General features: G+C 39.4%; 1 protein-coding gene across 4 annotated transcripts in view; it reads right to left on the minus strand.

The window, feature by feature from the left end:
- BBS9 (Bardet-Biedl syndrome 9) overlaps nucleotides 1-15,619 on the minus strand; it is a 478,678-nt gene extending 463,059 nt beyond the window's left edge. For 2 of the 4 annotated variants that reach the window (XM_019958787.2, XM_019958784.2), the window contains exon 1: nucleotides 14,908-15,616. The gene's annotated coding sequence lies outside the window, so the exon portion shown is untranslated. Of the gene's footprint in view, nucleotides 1-14,907 lie in introns of all 4 variants that reach the window. The other 2 variants (XR_011566256.1, XM_070787856.1) reach the window with 2 other exon arrangements.

Genomic DNA, 15,619 nt, shown 5'->3' on the forward strand with positions numbered 1-15,619 from the left:
AATAATCAGGGGAAAGACTAGAGAGTTCTTCAGGAAAATTGGAGCTATCAAGGGAACATTTTGCTCAAAGATGGGCACAATAAAAGGACAGAAACAATGGGGACCTAGTAGACACTGGAGAGATCTAGAAGAGATGGAAAGAATACACAGAAGAACTGTACAAAAAAGATCTTAATGAACAGGATTACTGTGATGGTCGTGGGTGGCTCTACATGGCATGGCTCAATGTTTATTGTACTAATGTCAATTTAATGGCTTTGATAATTGTACTTTATCACTGGGAAACCACTATTTTTGCAGCTTCTATGTGATCGTAAAATCCTTTTAAAGTGACAACTTTAAAGAAACAACGGGGTAGGGGAGAAAGAAAATTCCATGTAAGGCCCTCTCTTTATGTTAAAAAAGAAAGCAGTCAGGTAAAGGCAAGGTGTTGATGAAAATTAAGGAAAAATACCTAGCAGGTAAGTAAACTGAAGTTTTAACATGTGGGAGAGTTTCTGAAAAACCATCTGTATCACCTGTTATTAATAATGGCACTATGTAAAACCATACAGATTTCCAGATGACTAAACTTCAAATCTCGTAGCAAATATTCAAAACCATAATAAACACTTCTATTATACTTTTATTGAATTTTTTAATTTGAGAGGGATGTAACAGTATTTAATAAATGCCATATATTCCCATTACATACTTGAGATACATTGGAAAATTGTAACTCATCATACCATTGGACTGCCACAATAAAGACACATCATTCTCTTGCAGCCCAGGGCAGAATATGACCCCAATTCAACACCATTCAATGATTCACTAGGAGGTCTCACAACACTCAGCATATAGTCATCATCATGGCTATGATATATTACTTAAAAGGACAAAAAGCATAATCAGGAAGGGTGAAAAGTATATGTACCTGTAGTTTTAATACAAACACACATGACTTCATCAGATGAAAATACCTATTATGTGAACATGGCCTTAAAAACCTTTGTTAGTGAACAAATTTTTTCAGCTTGCTAGAATAAAGGTGAGTGGGGGGAGGAATCTCCAATATGAAAAACTAACTCTCCAACACTGTGTGTAAACGGAACTGTTCTAAATCAAGCAGTAATTTCTCATGGACTTCTATCATAAAATTGAATATCTATACTTATTAACAAAATACAACTGGCAACATTTAGTTCCTTCCTGTTTCTCCTGCTCTATCAATTTCTCCTTAGACATCTACCACTTCATTAGCTTCTGAAAGTCCTCCTTTTCTAGATTATTTAGCTTTGCTACCCCAAGTGTAGTCCCTGGACTAGCAGGTCAGCATCACCCAGGAGCTTGTGAAAATTGAGAATCCCAACTCCACCCCAAACAACATCCCCAAGCGATTCGCATGCACCTTAAAGTTTGAAAACCACTAGTTGAACTGATACCTGATACCCTATGCGGATGTTTTCTTATAGCAATGCTCTACTTCTCTTCATTTTTCCTGTGTCCCCTGCCTCTAGTCATCTTTCCAAAGTTCAGGACAAAAGACTCACTTTTAAAATCAAGAGCCTCCACAGCTAGAAGGTACTTATCAATCAGCTAGTCTTCTCATTCTATAGGTATATGACTCCCCTAAGTTCAGTTCAGTTCAGTCACTCAGTCGTGTCCAACTCTTTGCAACCTCATGGACCAGAGCACACCAGGTCTCCCTGTCCATCACCAACTCCCAGAGTTTACCCAACTCATGTCCACTGAGTCAGTGATGCCATGAGACTATCTAATCCTCTGTCGTCCCCTTCTCCTTCAGCGTTCACTCTTTCCCAGCATCACAGTCTTTTCAAATGAGTCAGCTCTTCGTATCAGGTGGCCAAAATATTGGAGTTTCAGCTTCAACATCAGTCCTTCCAATGAACACCCAGGACTGATCTCCTTTAGGATGGACTGGTTGGATCTCCTTGCAGTCCAAGGGACTCTCAAGAGTCTTCTCCAACACCACAGTTCAAAAGCATCAATTCTTCGGTGCTCAGCTTTCTTTATAGTTCAACTCTCATATCCATACATGACCACTGGAAAAACCATAGCCTTGACTAGACGGACCTTTGTTGGCAAAGTAATGTCTCTGCTTTTGAATATTCTGTCTAGGTTGGTTATAACTTTCCTTCCAAGGATTAAGCGTCTTTTAATTTTATGGCTGCAGTCACCATGTGCAGTGATTTTGGAGTCCTCAAAAATAAAGTCTGACACTGTTTCCATTGTTTCCCCATCTATTTGCCACGAAGTGATAAGAATGGATGACATGATCTTCGTTTTCTGAATGTTGAGCTTTAAGCTAACTTCTTCACTCTCCTCTTTCACTTTCATCAAGAGGCTCTTTAGTTCTTCTTCACTTTCTGCCATAAAAGTGGTATCATCTGCATATCTAAGATTATTGATATTTCTCCTGGCAATCTTGATTCCAGCTTGTGCTTCATCCAGCCCAGTCTTTCACATGATGCACTCTGCATATATGGAGAAGGCAATGGCACCCCGCTCCAGTATTCTTGCCTGGAAAATCCCATGGACGGAGGAGCCCGGTAGGCTGCAGTCCATGGGGTCGCTAAAAGTCGGACACGACTGAGTGACTTCACTTTCACTTTTCACTTTCATGCATTGGAGAAGGAAATGGCGGCCCACTCCAGTATTCTTGCCTGGAGAATCCCAGGGACAGGGGAGCCTGGTGGGCTGCCATCTATGGGGTCCCATAGAGTCGGACACGACTGAAGCAACTTAGCAGCAGTAGCAGCACTCTGCATATAAGTTAAATAAGCAGGGTGACAATATACAACCTTGACTTACTCCTTTTCTATTTGGAACCAGTCTGTTGTTCCATGTCCAGTTCTAACTGTTGCTTCCTGACCTGCATACAGGTTTCTCAAGAGGCAGGTCAGGTGGTCTGGTATTCCCATCTCTTTCAGAATTTTCCACGGTTTGTTGTGATCCACATAGTCAAAGGCTTTGGCATAGTCAATAAAGCAGAAATATATGTTTTTCTGGAACTCTCTTGCTTTTTCCATGATCCAGTGAATGTTGGCAGTTTGATCTCTGGTTCCTCTGCCTTTTCTAAAACCAGCTTGAATATCTGGAAGTTCATGGTTCATGTATTGCTGAAACCTGGCTTTGAGAATTTTGAGCATTACTTTACTAGCATGTGAGATGAGTGCAATTTGTGTGGTAGTGTGAGCATTCTTTGGCATTGCCTTTCTTTGGGATTGCAATGAAAACTGACCTTTTCCAGTCCTTTGGCCACTGCTGAGTTTTCCAAATTTGCTGGCATATTGAGTGCAGCACTTTCACAGAATCATCTTCTAGGATTTGAAATAGCTCAACTGGAATTCCATCACCTCCACTAGCTTTGTTTGTAGTGATGCTTCCTAAGGCCCACCTGACTTCACATTCCAGGATGTCTGGCTCTAGGTGAGTGATCACACCATCGTGATTATCTGCGTCATGAAGATCTTTTTTGTACAGTTCTTCTGTGTAGTCTTGCCACCTCTTCTTAATATCTTCTGCTTCTGTTAGGTCCATACCTTTTCTGTCCTTTATTGAGCTCATCTTTGCATGAAATGTTCCCTTGGTATCTCTACTTTTCCTGAAGAGATCTCTAGTCTTCCCCATTCTGTTGTTTTCCTCTATTTCTTTGCACTGATCACTGAGGAAGGCTTTCTTATCTCCCCTTGCTATTCTTTGGAACTCTGAATTCAAATGGGTATATCTTTCCTTTTCTCCTTTGCTTTTCGCTTCTCTTCTTTTCACAGCTACTTGTAAGGCCTCCTCAGACAGCCGTTTTGCTTTTTTGCATTTCTTTTCCATGGGGATGGTCTTGATCCCTGTCTAAATTACAGACCTAATGGCAGAAGCATTTCTGCATACCCTCTCCAGGTCTCTAGACTTGTTAGGCTGTCACTGCCTTCAATTTAATATCTGAAATACTGAAAAAGCATGGGTCAGTAGAGAGGTTTTTTGTTGTTGTTGTTTTGCTTTGTTGTAATTTAAAAAAGGAGGGGGGGGGATGCTATTTTAAACCTAGGTCCAACAAATAGCTCTTCTTCACAAGACCACAGCTACTTCATTTCAGACCAACTTACCTTCATAACAGGGCAAAACATAAGTTAATACAAAGCTAGCATGCAGTCTGTCGTGTCTGACTCTCTGTGACCCCATGGACTGTAGCCCACCAGGCTCCTCTGTCCATGGAATTTTCCAGGCAAGAATACTGGAGTGGGTTGTCATTTCCTTCTCCAGGGGATCTCCCCCACCCATGGATCAAACCCACGTCTCCTGCTTTCCAGTCGTATTCTTTAACACTGTGCCACCTGGGAAGCCCTAATATATAGCAGAACTGCATGAATTACATTACATCACAATTCGCACACTGGTTTGCCCATGACCCAGGTGTTATCATTTACCATTGTGGACAATCAACTGCTGAATAAGGTCTAACATCTTTAAAAATTAATGAACAATAGGAAAACTAACAATTTAAACTGATGGCCAGTAGCGTGTCTCCCAGTGCCTCTCTTTTCAATTTCAAAGGCAGAAGCAGAGAACAGTGCACTACCCACTCCCAAAAAATTAAGAAAACACAAACCCTCATTTGTGCTAAATTTGTACATCGTCAGTTTCCTTTTCTCAAAAACTGGTGTTTTACTTAGGCTGCAGGATAAAAGATTTCAAAGGGGAGTTCCTTTCCACTTTGGCTTCATAGATTGGACAGCAAGTCTGAACAACCTAAGGTTGCTAGATATCCTGCTTATCTGCAACAACAACAACAAAAAAGCTTAATCTCTTGGCTTGAAAAATAAAACACACCTACAAAAAAAGTCTCTTTGCACATATCAGCTGTGTTCTAATAACCTTATACATAATCATTTTTATTGCTCGCTCACTCAGTCATTTCAGTTGTGTCTGACTCTGGAACCTTATGGACTGTAACCTGCCAGGCTCCTCTGTCCATGGGGATTCTCTAGGCAAGAATACTGGAGTGGGTTGCCATGACCTCCTCCAGGCAATCTTTCTGACTCAGGGATCAAACCCATGTCTCTTTGCATCTCCTCCATTGGCAGGGAGGTTCTTTACCACTAGCACCACCTACTTGCTTTTAAATATAAGTCTTACAGACTCCAGAGCACATTGATATCTAATGGAACTCTGATGAAATCTTGGGATAATATAGGTATTTTTCCCATAACCAGATGTTATACAACTTAAAGTTTCAGAGAATTCCACTTTCAGCATGACATGTAAGAAGTTCCATGGGCCCACTTCCCAGTGAAACTCTGAAAATAATTTTTTAAAACAATCATTTAACGTCTCTGGAAGTTGTCCTAGGAGCATACAGCAAATAAAGAAACGCTAAAAATCTAAAACTCTGTAAGAACAGTAAGAGCCTGTAATATTTAAACTAACACTCCCTACTCCATACTCCTAGTTCAGCAAGACAGTACTGCACTGCAGACTGGTACAGCCAAGAACCCTCTCCCCACAGCTCCCAATCAGAAAACCATTTTCCCAGGAGGGGCAGGACATTAGCATTATTTGTCTTGCTGCCACCTATCTGTTGCTGACTACAGAAGAAATTGAAAATCTAAACAGACTTATAAAAAGTAGAAAGACTGAAGTAGTAATCAAAAAACTACCTACAAAAAAAGACAAGGCTCAAAGAAAGAAAGGGAGGAAAGACTAAGCTCAGATGGTAAATTTCACCAAATTGTTTTTAAAAAATTAACACCAATTGTTCACTAATCTCTCCAAAAAATAAAAGAGGAGAGGTCACTTCCCAACTCATTCTATGAAGCTAGTGTTACACTGATAACAAAACTAGACAAATACAAGAAAAGAAAACTATGGACCAGTGTCTCTTACAAATGTGTATGTAAAAATCTTCAACACAACACCAGCAATGTGAATCAAGCAACATATGATTAGAATTAAACACCATGGCCAAGTGTAATTTACCCCCAGGAAAACAATGTTAGTTTAACACCCAAAATTATTTAAGAAAATATACCAAACCAATAAAGTAAAAAACACCTGATCTTATAAACAGAGTCAGAAAAAGCATTTGACAAAATCCAAAACTCTTAAATTGTAAAAACTCTTGATGGAAGAAATTTTCACATATGAGATATGGGGAAGTCATTCTGGCTTAAAATATAATTAAATTTAAACTTCACATGAACTAGAGCACCCTGTCGAATAGCCTGTCTTATAACCTGTCAAATATGCATGGTACATCTGCTTTAACCATTAAAGAAAAGAGTGTATTTAAAAATCAAAATGGAGTAACTGTGATTCAAACATCCAAAATGGAGCCAGATGGCCATGGTGGATGTATTTTATTCATGTTACTGCATCACTGAGAACTTAGATTATCTGAACTGTATCAAACTCAACAGCACATGCAGAACTTTTCGAAACAATATCTGCTAACAGCTACCAGCTGCAACCTTATAATCTCAAAGTCTTTCCTCATACTATGCAACCATTTCAAACCCCAATAAATCCTTAACAAGCATCCTTCCAAGCTCCAATCCTAATTCTTCACAAACAACTTACATAACTTTTTGGTTATAAAGTTGTAACTTCTTGAATCTGTGTTTCCCAGGCTGTAGCCCTCAGTCTGGCTCAAATAAAGCTCTTCTATTTTTATTATTATTAAGAAATGATGCTAAAGCTGAAACTCCAGTACTTTGGCCACCTCATGTGAAGAGTTGACTCATTGGAAAAGACTCTGATGCTGGGAGGGATTGGGGGCAGGAGGAGAAGGGGATGAGGGGATGAGAAGATGAGACGGCTGGATGGCATCACTGACTCGATGGACGTGAGTCTGAGTGAACTCTGGGAGTTGGTGATGGACAGGGAGGCCTGGCGTGCTGCGATTCATGGGGTCACAAAGAGTCGGACACGACTGAGTGACTAAACTGAACTGAACTGAATTGATTCTTATTATAGATCGTTTATTGATTATTAGCACCTATGTTTTCAACATACTAGGATAGAAAGGAACTTCCTCAAACAGAAAGAGAACACTTACATGCAAAACTCATAGCTTATACCATACTTAATGGTGAATGACTGGATGCTTTCTCCCTAATATCAGACACAAGTCTAGGATGTCCTTCTTAACCACTTCATTTGACTGGAGGCTGTAAATTAGCCAATTAAGTAGAAAAAATTAAAGGCTTACAGATTGGAAAGAAAAAAGTAAAATTATCTTTACTTACAGATGACATGATCTTGTATATAGAAAATCCTCAAGAATTCAGTAAAAACAAACAAACAGAAACTATTAGAGCTGATAAACAAGTCAGTAAGGTTGAAGGATACAAGATCAACATACAGAAATCAACTGTATTTCTATGTACTGGCAATGAACAATCCAAAAATAAGAAACAACTGCATTTACAATATAAAGAATAAAACACTTGGGAATAAAAGTAACAAAAGACACATAAAATATATACTCTGAAAACTACAAAATATAGTCAAAACAAAAAAAGATCTAAACAGGAAAACACACCATGTTCATGGTTCTGAAGCCTTAACATTATTAAGATGGCAATACTTCCCTAATTGATCTCCACATTCAATGCAATCCCTACCAGATCTCCACGTCTTCTTTGTACAAATTGACAGGCTTCTGATGAAATTCTTATAGAATTACCAGGGACTCAGATGGTCAAAATAATCTTTTAAAATAAGAACAAAATTGGAGAACTCATATTTCCCCCATTTCAAAAATTACTACCAAGCAACAGGAATTAGGACAGTATGGTACTGGCATATGAGTTCAGTTCAGTTCAGTTCAGTCGCTCAGTCGTGTCTGACTCTTTGCGACCCCATGAATTGCAGCATGCCAGGCCTCCCTGTCCATCACCAACTCCTAGAGTTCATTCAAACTCATGTCCATAGAGTCGGTGATGTCATCCAGCCATCTCATCCTCTGTCGTCCCCTTCTCCTCCTGCCCCCAATCCCTCCCAGCATCAGAGTCTTTTCCAGTGAGTGAACTCTTTGCATGAGGTGGCCAAAGTACTGGAGTTTCAGCTTTATCATCAGTCCTTCCAATGAACACCCAGGACCAATCTCCTTTAGGACGGACTGGTTGGATCTCCTTGCAGTCCAAGGGACTCTCAAGAGTCTTCTCCAACACCACAGTTCAAAAGCATCAATTCTTTGGCACTCAGCTTTCTTCACAGTCCAACTCTCACATCCATACATGACCACTGGAAAAACCATAGCCTTGACTAGACAGACGTTTGTTGGCAAAGTAATGTCTCTGCTTTTCAATACGCTATCTAGCTTGGTCATAACTTTCCTTCCAACGAGTAAGCGTCATTTAATTTCATGGCTGCAATCACCATCTGCAGTGATTTTGGAGTCCAAAAAAATAAAGTCTGACACTGTTTCCACTGTTTCCCCATCTATTTCCCATGAAGTGATGGGACCAGATGCCATGATCTTCGTTTTCTGAATGTTGAGCTTGAAGCCAACTTTTTCACTCTCCTCTTTCACTTTCATCAAGAGGCTTTTTAGTTCCTCTTCACTTTCTGCCATAAGGGTGGGGTCATCTGCATATCTGAGGTTATTGATATTTCTCCCGGCAATCTTGATTCCAGCTTGTGCTTCTTCCAGCCCAGCGTTTCTCATGATGTACTCAGCATATAAGTTAAATAAGCAGGGTGACAATATACAGCCTTGACTTACTCCTTTTCTATTTGGAACCAGTCTGTTGTTCCATGTCCAGTTCTAACTGTTGCTTCCTGACCTGCATATAGGTTTCTCAAGAAGCAGATCAGGTGGTCTGGTATTCCCATCTCTTTCAGAATTTTCCACAGTTTATTGTGATCCACACAGTCAAAGGCTTTGGCATACTCAATAAAGCTGAAGTAGATGTTTTTCTGGAACTCTCTTGCTTTTTCTATGATCCAGCGGATGTTGGCAATTTGATCTCTGGTTCCTCTGCCTTTTCTAAAACCAGCTTGAATATCTGGAAGTTCATGGCTCACGTATTGCTGAAGCCTGGCTTGGAGAATTTTGAGCATTACTTTACTAGCATGTGAGATGAGTGCAATTGTGTGGTAGTTTGAGCATTCTTTGGCATTGTCTTTCTTTGGGATTGCAATGAAAACTGACCTTTTCCAGTGCTGTGGCCACTGCTGAGTTTTCCAAATTTGAGGGCATATTGAGTGCAGCACTTTCACAGCATCATCTTTTAGGATTTGAAATAGCTCAACTGGAATTCCATCACCTCCACTAGCTTTGTTCGTAGTGATGCTTTCTAAGGCCCACTTGACTTCACATTCCAGGATGTCTGGCTCTAGGTGAGTGATCACACCATCATGATTACCTTGGTAGTGAAGATCTTTTTTGTACAGTTCTTCTGTGTATTCTTGCCACCTCTTCTTAATATCTTCTGCTTCTGTTAGGTCCATACAATTTCTGTCCTTTAGCGAGCCCATCTTTGCATGGAATGTTCCTTTGGTATCTCTAATTTTCCTGAAGAGATCTCTAGTCTTTCCCATTCTGTTGTTTTCCTCTATTTCTTTGCATTGATTCCTGAGGAAGGCTTTCTTATCTCTCCCTGCGATTCTTTGGAACTCTGCATTCAGATGCTTGTATCTTTCCTTTTCTCCTTTGCTTTTCGCTTCTCTTCTTTTCACAGCTATTTGTAAGACGCCCCCAGACAGCCATTTTACTTTTTTGCATTTCTTTTCCATGGGGATGGTCTTGATCCCTGTCTCCTGTACAACGTCACAAACCTCCGTCCATAATTCATCAGGCACTCTATCAGATCGAGTCCCTTAAATCTATTTCTGATTTCCACTGTATAATCATAAGAGATTTGATTTAGGTCATACTTGAATGGTCTAGTGGTTTTCCCTACTTTCTTCAATTTAAGCCTGAATTTGGCAATAACGAGTTCATGATCTGAGCCACAGTCAGCTCCCAGTCTTGTTTTTGCTGACTGTATAGAGCTTCTCCATCTTTGGCTACAAAGAATATAATCAATCTGATTTCGGTGTTGACCATCTGGTGACATCCATGTGTAGAGTCTTCTCTTGTGTTGTCGGAAGAGGGTGTTTGCTATGACCAGTGTGTTCTCTTGGCAAAACTCTATTAGCCTTTGCCCTGCTTCATTCCGTATTCCAAGGCCAAATTTGCCTGTTAATCCAGGTGTTTCTTGACTTCCTACTTTTGCATTCCATTCCCCTATAATGAAAAGGACATCTTTTCGGGGTGTTAGTTCTAAAAGGTCTTGTAGGTCTTCATAGAACCATTCAACTTTAGCTTCTTCAGCGTTACTGAAGCGTTACTGGTTGGGGCACAGACTTGGATTACTGTGATATTGAATGGTTTGCCTTGGAAACGAACAGAGATCATTCTGTCATTTTTAAGATCGCATCCAAGTACTGTATTTCGGACTCTTTTGTTGACCATGATGGCTACTCCATTTCTTCTAAGGGATTCCTGCCCACAGTAGTATATATAATGGTCATCTGAGTTAATTTCACCCATTCCAGTCCATTTCAGTTTGCTGATTCCTAGAATGTTGACATTCACTCTTGCCATCTCTTGTTTGACCACTTCCAATTTGCCTTGATTCATGGACCTGACATTCCAGGTTCCTATGCAATATTGCTCTTTACAGCATCGGACCTTGCTTCTATCACCAGTCACATCCACAACTGGGTATTGTTTTTGCTTTGGCTCCATCCCTTCATTCTTTCTGGAGTTATTTCTCCACTGATCTCCAGCAGCAATTTGGGCACCTACCAACCTGGGGAGTTCCTGTTTCAGTATTCTATCATTTTGCCTTTTCATACTGTTCATGGGGTCTCAAGGCAAGAATACTGAAGTGGTTTGCCATTCCCTTCTCCAGTGGACCATATTCTGTCTATAGCATATGAGTAGACATAGATAAATGAAAAAGAACTGAGAGTTCAGAAATAAACTCATGCTTATAGGAGCCTTACTCATAATACCCAAAAGGTGGAAATGACCCAATTGCCTACCAATTAATGAATATATAAATGCAAAGTAGCATAGCCATTCAGTAGAATATTCATGATGAAAGGAATGGAGTAACTAATATATGCTGCAACATGGATGAAACTTGAAAACATTACTTCAAGAGAAAGAAGCCAATCACAAAAGACCACATATTATGTGATTCCATTTATATAAAATGTACAGAATACACAAATCCATAGAGACAAAGTAAACTGGTGGTTTCTTAGGTTTGAAGGAGAGGAGAAGACAGGAAAGTTATAAGCACAGGGTACAAGGTTTCTTTCTGAGGTGATAAAAATATTCTAAGATTTACTGTCATGCAACTGATGGCTGCACATACCTGTGAATAGATTTACAAAATTGAATTGTATAAACGGTTTAATTGTATGGCATGTGAATTATATTTCAATAAAGCTGATATTTTTTAAAGAGTATATAGTGATGAACACATGGGGGATTGCTTTACTATTATTTGTGTTTTTGTTTATGTTTAAAATCTCCCATAATAAAAAATAATAAAATAATATTTTACTCTTTTTAATAATTGAGTGCCTTTATTTTTATTTTTCATTTTCTAAAATCAGTTCAATTCAGTTCAGTCGCTCAGTGTTTTATTTTTTGTTTGGCCGCACTGGGTCTTACTTGTGGCACGTAGGATCTTCAAACTTCATTGCAGCATGTGGGATCTTTACTTGCATCGTGTGAGATCCAGTTCCCTAACCAGGTATCGAACCCAGGCCCCCTGCATTAGGAGCATGGAGTCCTGGTCACTGGATCAAAAGGAAGTCCCAAAGTTTCACCTTTTTTAAATTAGGATACTCCTGTATTTTGGCCACATTTACCACTCTTTCAGAAGAACAATAGGTTGGCAAATTAAATTCAGAAGATTAGCAAAATAAATTCTACCCTTTCTCCTAGAAGGACATCCTACCCCATTGACAGAGAAAAAAATTAACCATAAATTAAAACTCATATAAAATCCTAATTCATTTTCCAAGTTCAAAAACATACAGGTCTTGACTTTAACATATTAAGGTAAGCAGTTGGATGGCAGAGGTCTATTACTGGCAGGAAAGGAAGAAAGGAACAATGGTAATAAGGCATTTTCAGCCATGAAATCTGGCTTTTTTGTTGCAAAAACAAATTTAAAATATTCCAAATAACAAAAGTTTAATATGCATAAGTTGATTTTAATTTTATTTGTCTTCAATAAAAGTAAGAAATAAGAATTTGCATTTTACCCCCTATTCATTCAGTGTTGATTTCCAGCTCCTTAATGATTTTCTGTTTTTTGCCTGTTGTGCTTAGTCACTTAGTTGTGTTCGACTCTTTGCCACCCTTTAGACTGTAGCCCACCAGGCTCCTCTGTCCATGAGATTTTTCAGCCTAGAATTTTTGAATGGGCTGCCATTTTCCTCCTCCAGGGAATATTCCTGACCCAGAGATAGAACCTGCATCTCCTTTGTATCCTGCATTGTAGCCGGATTCTTTACCCATTGAGTTATCAGGGAAGCCCTTTTCTGTTTTTAAATAAATGTAAAATAAAAACCAAATATCAGGTTTTTCATCCTTTCATCCCTTCACTAGAAAAGAAAATAATAGCTAACACTTACTAAGCCTTTACCAAGGCCCCAGGTACCATTCTAAGTGCTTTGCAAGTATTCTAATCTTCATAACAAAGCTACTACAAAGTAAACCATAGATACTATTTTATAGGTATTCTTGAACAAAGAGAGGCTAAGAAACCTGCCCAAGCGATCACAACTATCAATAGCAAGAAGTTGGAAGTAACACCCAAAGCCAGACTATCTACTTACAGATAAGTGCAGCCACCTCACAACAATTAAAAAGCTATAACTCTGTTAGCATTAATTCTAATCACTGTGAGTTCAGACTTCAGGAAAGTATCTCCCATATTTAATTAAAATTTTAAAGGATGATTAGAAAACAATAATTAGAAGGTTTTAACAGATGCATATTATAAATAGCCACAAAAGACTGATTTCTTAGACCTTATTAGAATATTAAATAAGAACTCATCTCTTTATCCCTTAACCTCCAGAAATTCTCTTCCACACTTCTCACTTTTTTTTTGTTTTTAATACTTTTTTTTTGTTTTTAATACTTATATATATGTTATCTCCCACACCTAGTTTATTCAGATTTAGTTTTCATTTAAGACGTGGGTGTTTTAATACCTCATTTGCTTAGTCCTAAAATATGGAAGGATGGCTAGATGAACAGCTGTGGCAATAATAACCCCAAGAATCTTCTGGAAGGAACACGTGGGTGAGATGGCAGAGGCTGAAATTAGGAGGCTAAGACACTGACACTACTGCTTTCCATTTCAGCAGCTTTATTTTCTCCATGTCATGCTAGTGCTGCCTCGAATTTTGGAAAACATTGGTCAGGTCTTCCAGTCCAGGCAAGATAACAAATGCACAGAGTTAGAAGAATGTTGCTTTTGAAGACAATATTATAGACTCAATGCGAGAATTTTAATAAAAGCCACAAAAGATGAAAGATCACAGGAGAAGGAGTTTGACAGACCTCAACTGTATGGCTTTAGACAAGTCCCTCTTCCTCTAGATTCCCAGTTGTTCTGGGAAGATGGGAGAATAAAATAGCCTAACACATGTAACTACTTACACCAATGTCCAATCCATAGGAAGCATTCAATAAATGTCAGAGAAGTGTCAGTAGTAACCTCGAAGTAGTAATAGCAGTAGTGGTGGTGGTGGTTATGGTATGTTCCGAGCAAGACAAAAAAAATTACAAATGTGAATGTGAATGATGGTCCCTCTGGAACGAAGATTTAAACTGAAGTTGAAAAGAATGATAGTAACTTTTCATTAATCAGCAAGAATGCTTTGTGTTTCAATAATTTTTCAGAAATTCCTTATCCTGAGGGATAATATCTGCTACAAACTTCAAAAGTTGCAAAGCTTTAAAAATTACTATGCCCTATTGATACTGGATTTTTTTTGTCCCTTCAAAGAAGGTTTCCATCCAGAAGTCTCACCAAAAACATAAATGTGTGGTTGTAATTTAAGAACAACAATTACTCATAATTATAAAAAATAAAAAATTCCTTAAAATTATAACTTGTAAATCATTTGCAGAATTTACAAAGTTTCTTTTATATATTATTCTAAATAATAGTTCAATCTATTCACCAAAAAATCTTCAACAAGTAATCTCTTTACGTATTTGCAGCAAATACGTAAAGAGGTTAGAAACATCTCTCCCTCTCTGAATACTCAGACTTTAGCTAAGACTTATCCTTTTCCCTCCAGCATCCTCAAATTGTGGATGTCTGTGATATGGTTTCATTTTTAAAGTAAAAGTGAGATGGATGCGGGAGGGCGGGCAGGCAGGAAAGATCCTCAAAATTGGAGTCAATTGCACGGCACTGAACTGGGGAAGAGAGAGAGATCACTTCAGTTCATCTAAACTGCTGTGGTCTGCAGTGTAAAGAGAGAAGGAGAAGGAATAATCCTATTGCAAGAAGGAATTAAGGGCTATTAGTACATGCATCCTACTTCAGTCACAGGCTGGGAACTGCTTTGACCATTTGTTCAGAAGACCTGTTGAAGTGTCACAGGAGAATGCTTGTGCACCATGTGACACTCCTGAATGGAATCTTTAAAAATTCGTATCACCCTTTTTCGACATTCACAGGATCACACACACACACACACTGTTCTGGTTGTTTTCTTTTGAATGCATATTCCATAAGAAACCTGTTATCCTCTATCTCCCCAAACCATTACATGGCATCAGAGAATCAATCTGATCAAAAAATATATATAAAGCAAAATAAAACATGGAAAGGGCATTCATGAATCCGATGTTTAATTCTAGACATACTTCCTTACCTGATGCTGAATCAGGTGGGTCCTGCCCCACCGTCCTTCGCAGTCTCTACAGATTTCCCTTTAAGAATGTCTGCCAGGGTCCCAGGGCTGGAACGACGAGCAAGATCGGACGTCGCAGAGAAAAGCAATCCTTACTACTCCTTCTCGTTCTCCTGATCCAACTTATTCCACGACCCAGGCAAAGACAGCGTCTCACCAGGTAGCACCACCAGCTCCACGGAGTTGGAGTGATCCCATCAAGTAGCTCTCCCGCATCCTCTCTCTGTCACCCTCAGAGACGAGCAGGAAAAACGGTATCAGTCCGTGGCAGAGATCAGGCAGGAGAGAACAGAGGGAAGTAATGCTGCTCACAAAGAAGAGGAAATGATGAAGGAGGCAGTGAGTGGGATGTAGCAGAAAAAGGACAGCAGCGGCGGAAGGGACACCTCCCGATTCCAGCCTAACTCCAAGCCATCTTCGCCCTGTTGTCATAGCACTTTACAACGAACGCTACTGCGCAAGTCAGATATCAGAGTCCCAATGCCTTCTGGGGGTTGTAGTCCTGAGTGTCTCCGGAGCGCGGAAGACGGAGAATTTTTCCTGATTGTTGGAATCAGATTTCTACTGGGCGGAGCTGGAGCGAACCATTGCCTTCTCCTCATTAGCGGTGAAACAGAATTAATTTGATTCCCGTTTTCTGTCCTCAGACTTGGACGCGGGCTCTAAGGAAACC

The sequence above is a fragment of the Bos indicus genome, chromosome 4, assembly GCF_029378745.1.
Source record: "Bos indicus isolate NIAB-ARS_2022 breed Sahiwal x Tharparkar chromosome 4, NIAB-ARS_B.indTharparkar_mat_pri_1.0, whole genome shotgun sequence".
Lineage (NCBI taxonomy): Eukaryota > Metazoa > Chordata > Mammalia > Artiodactyla > Bovidae > Bos > Bos indicus.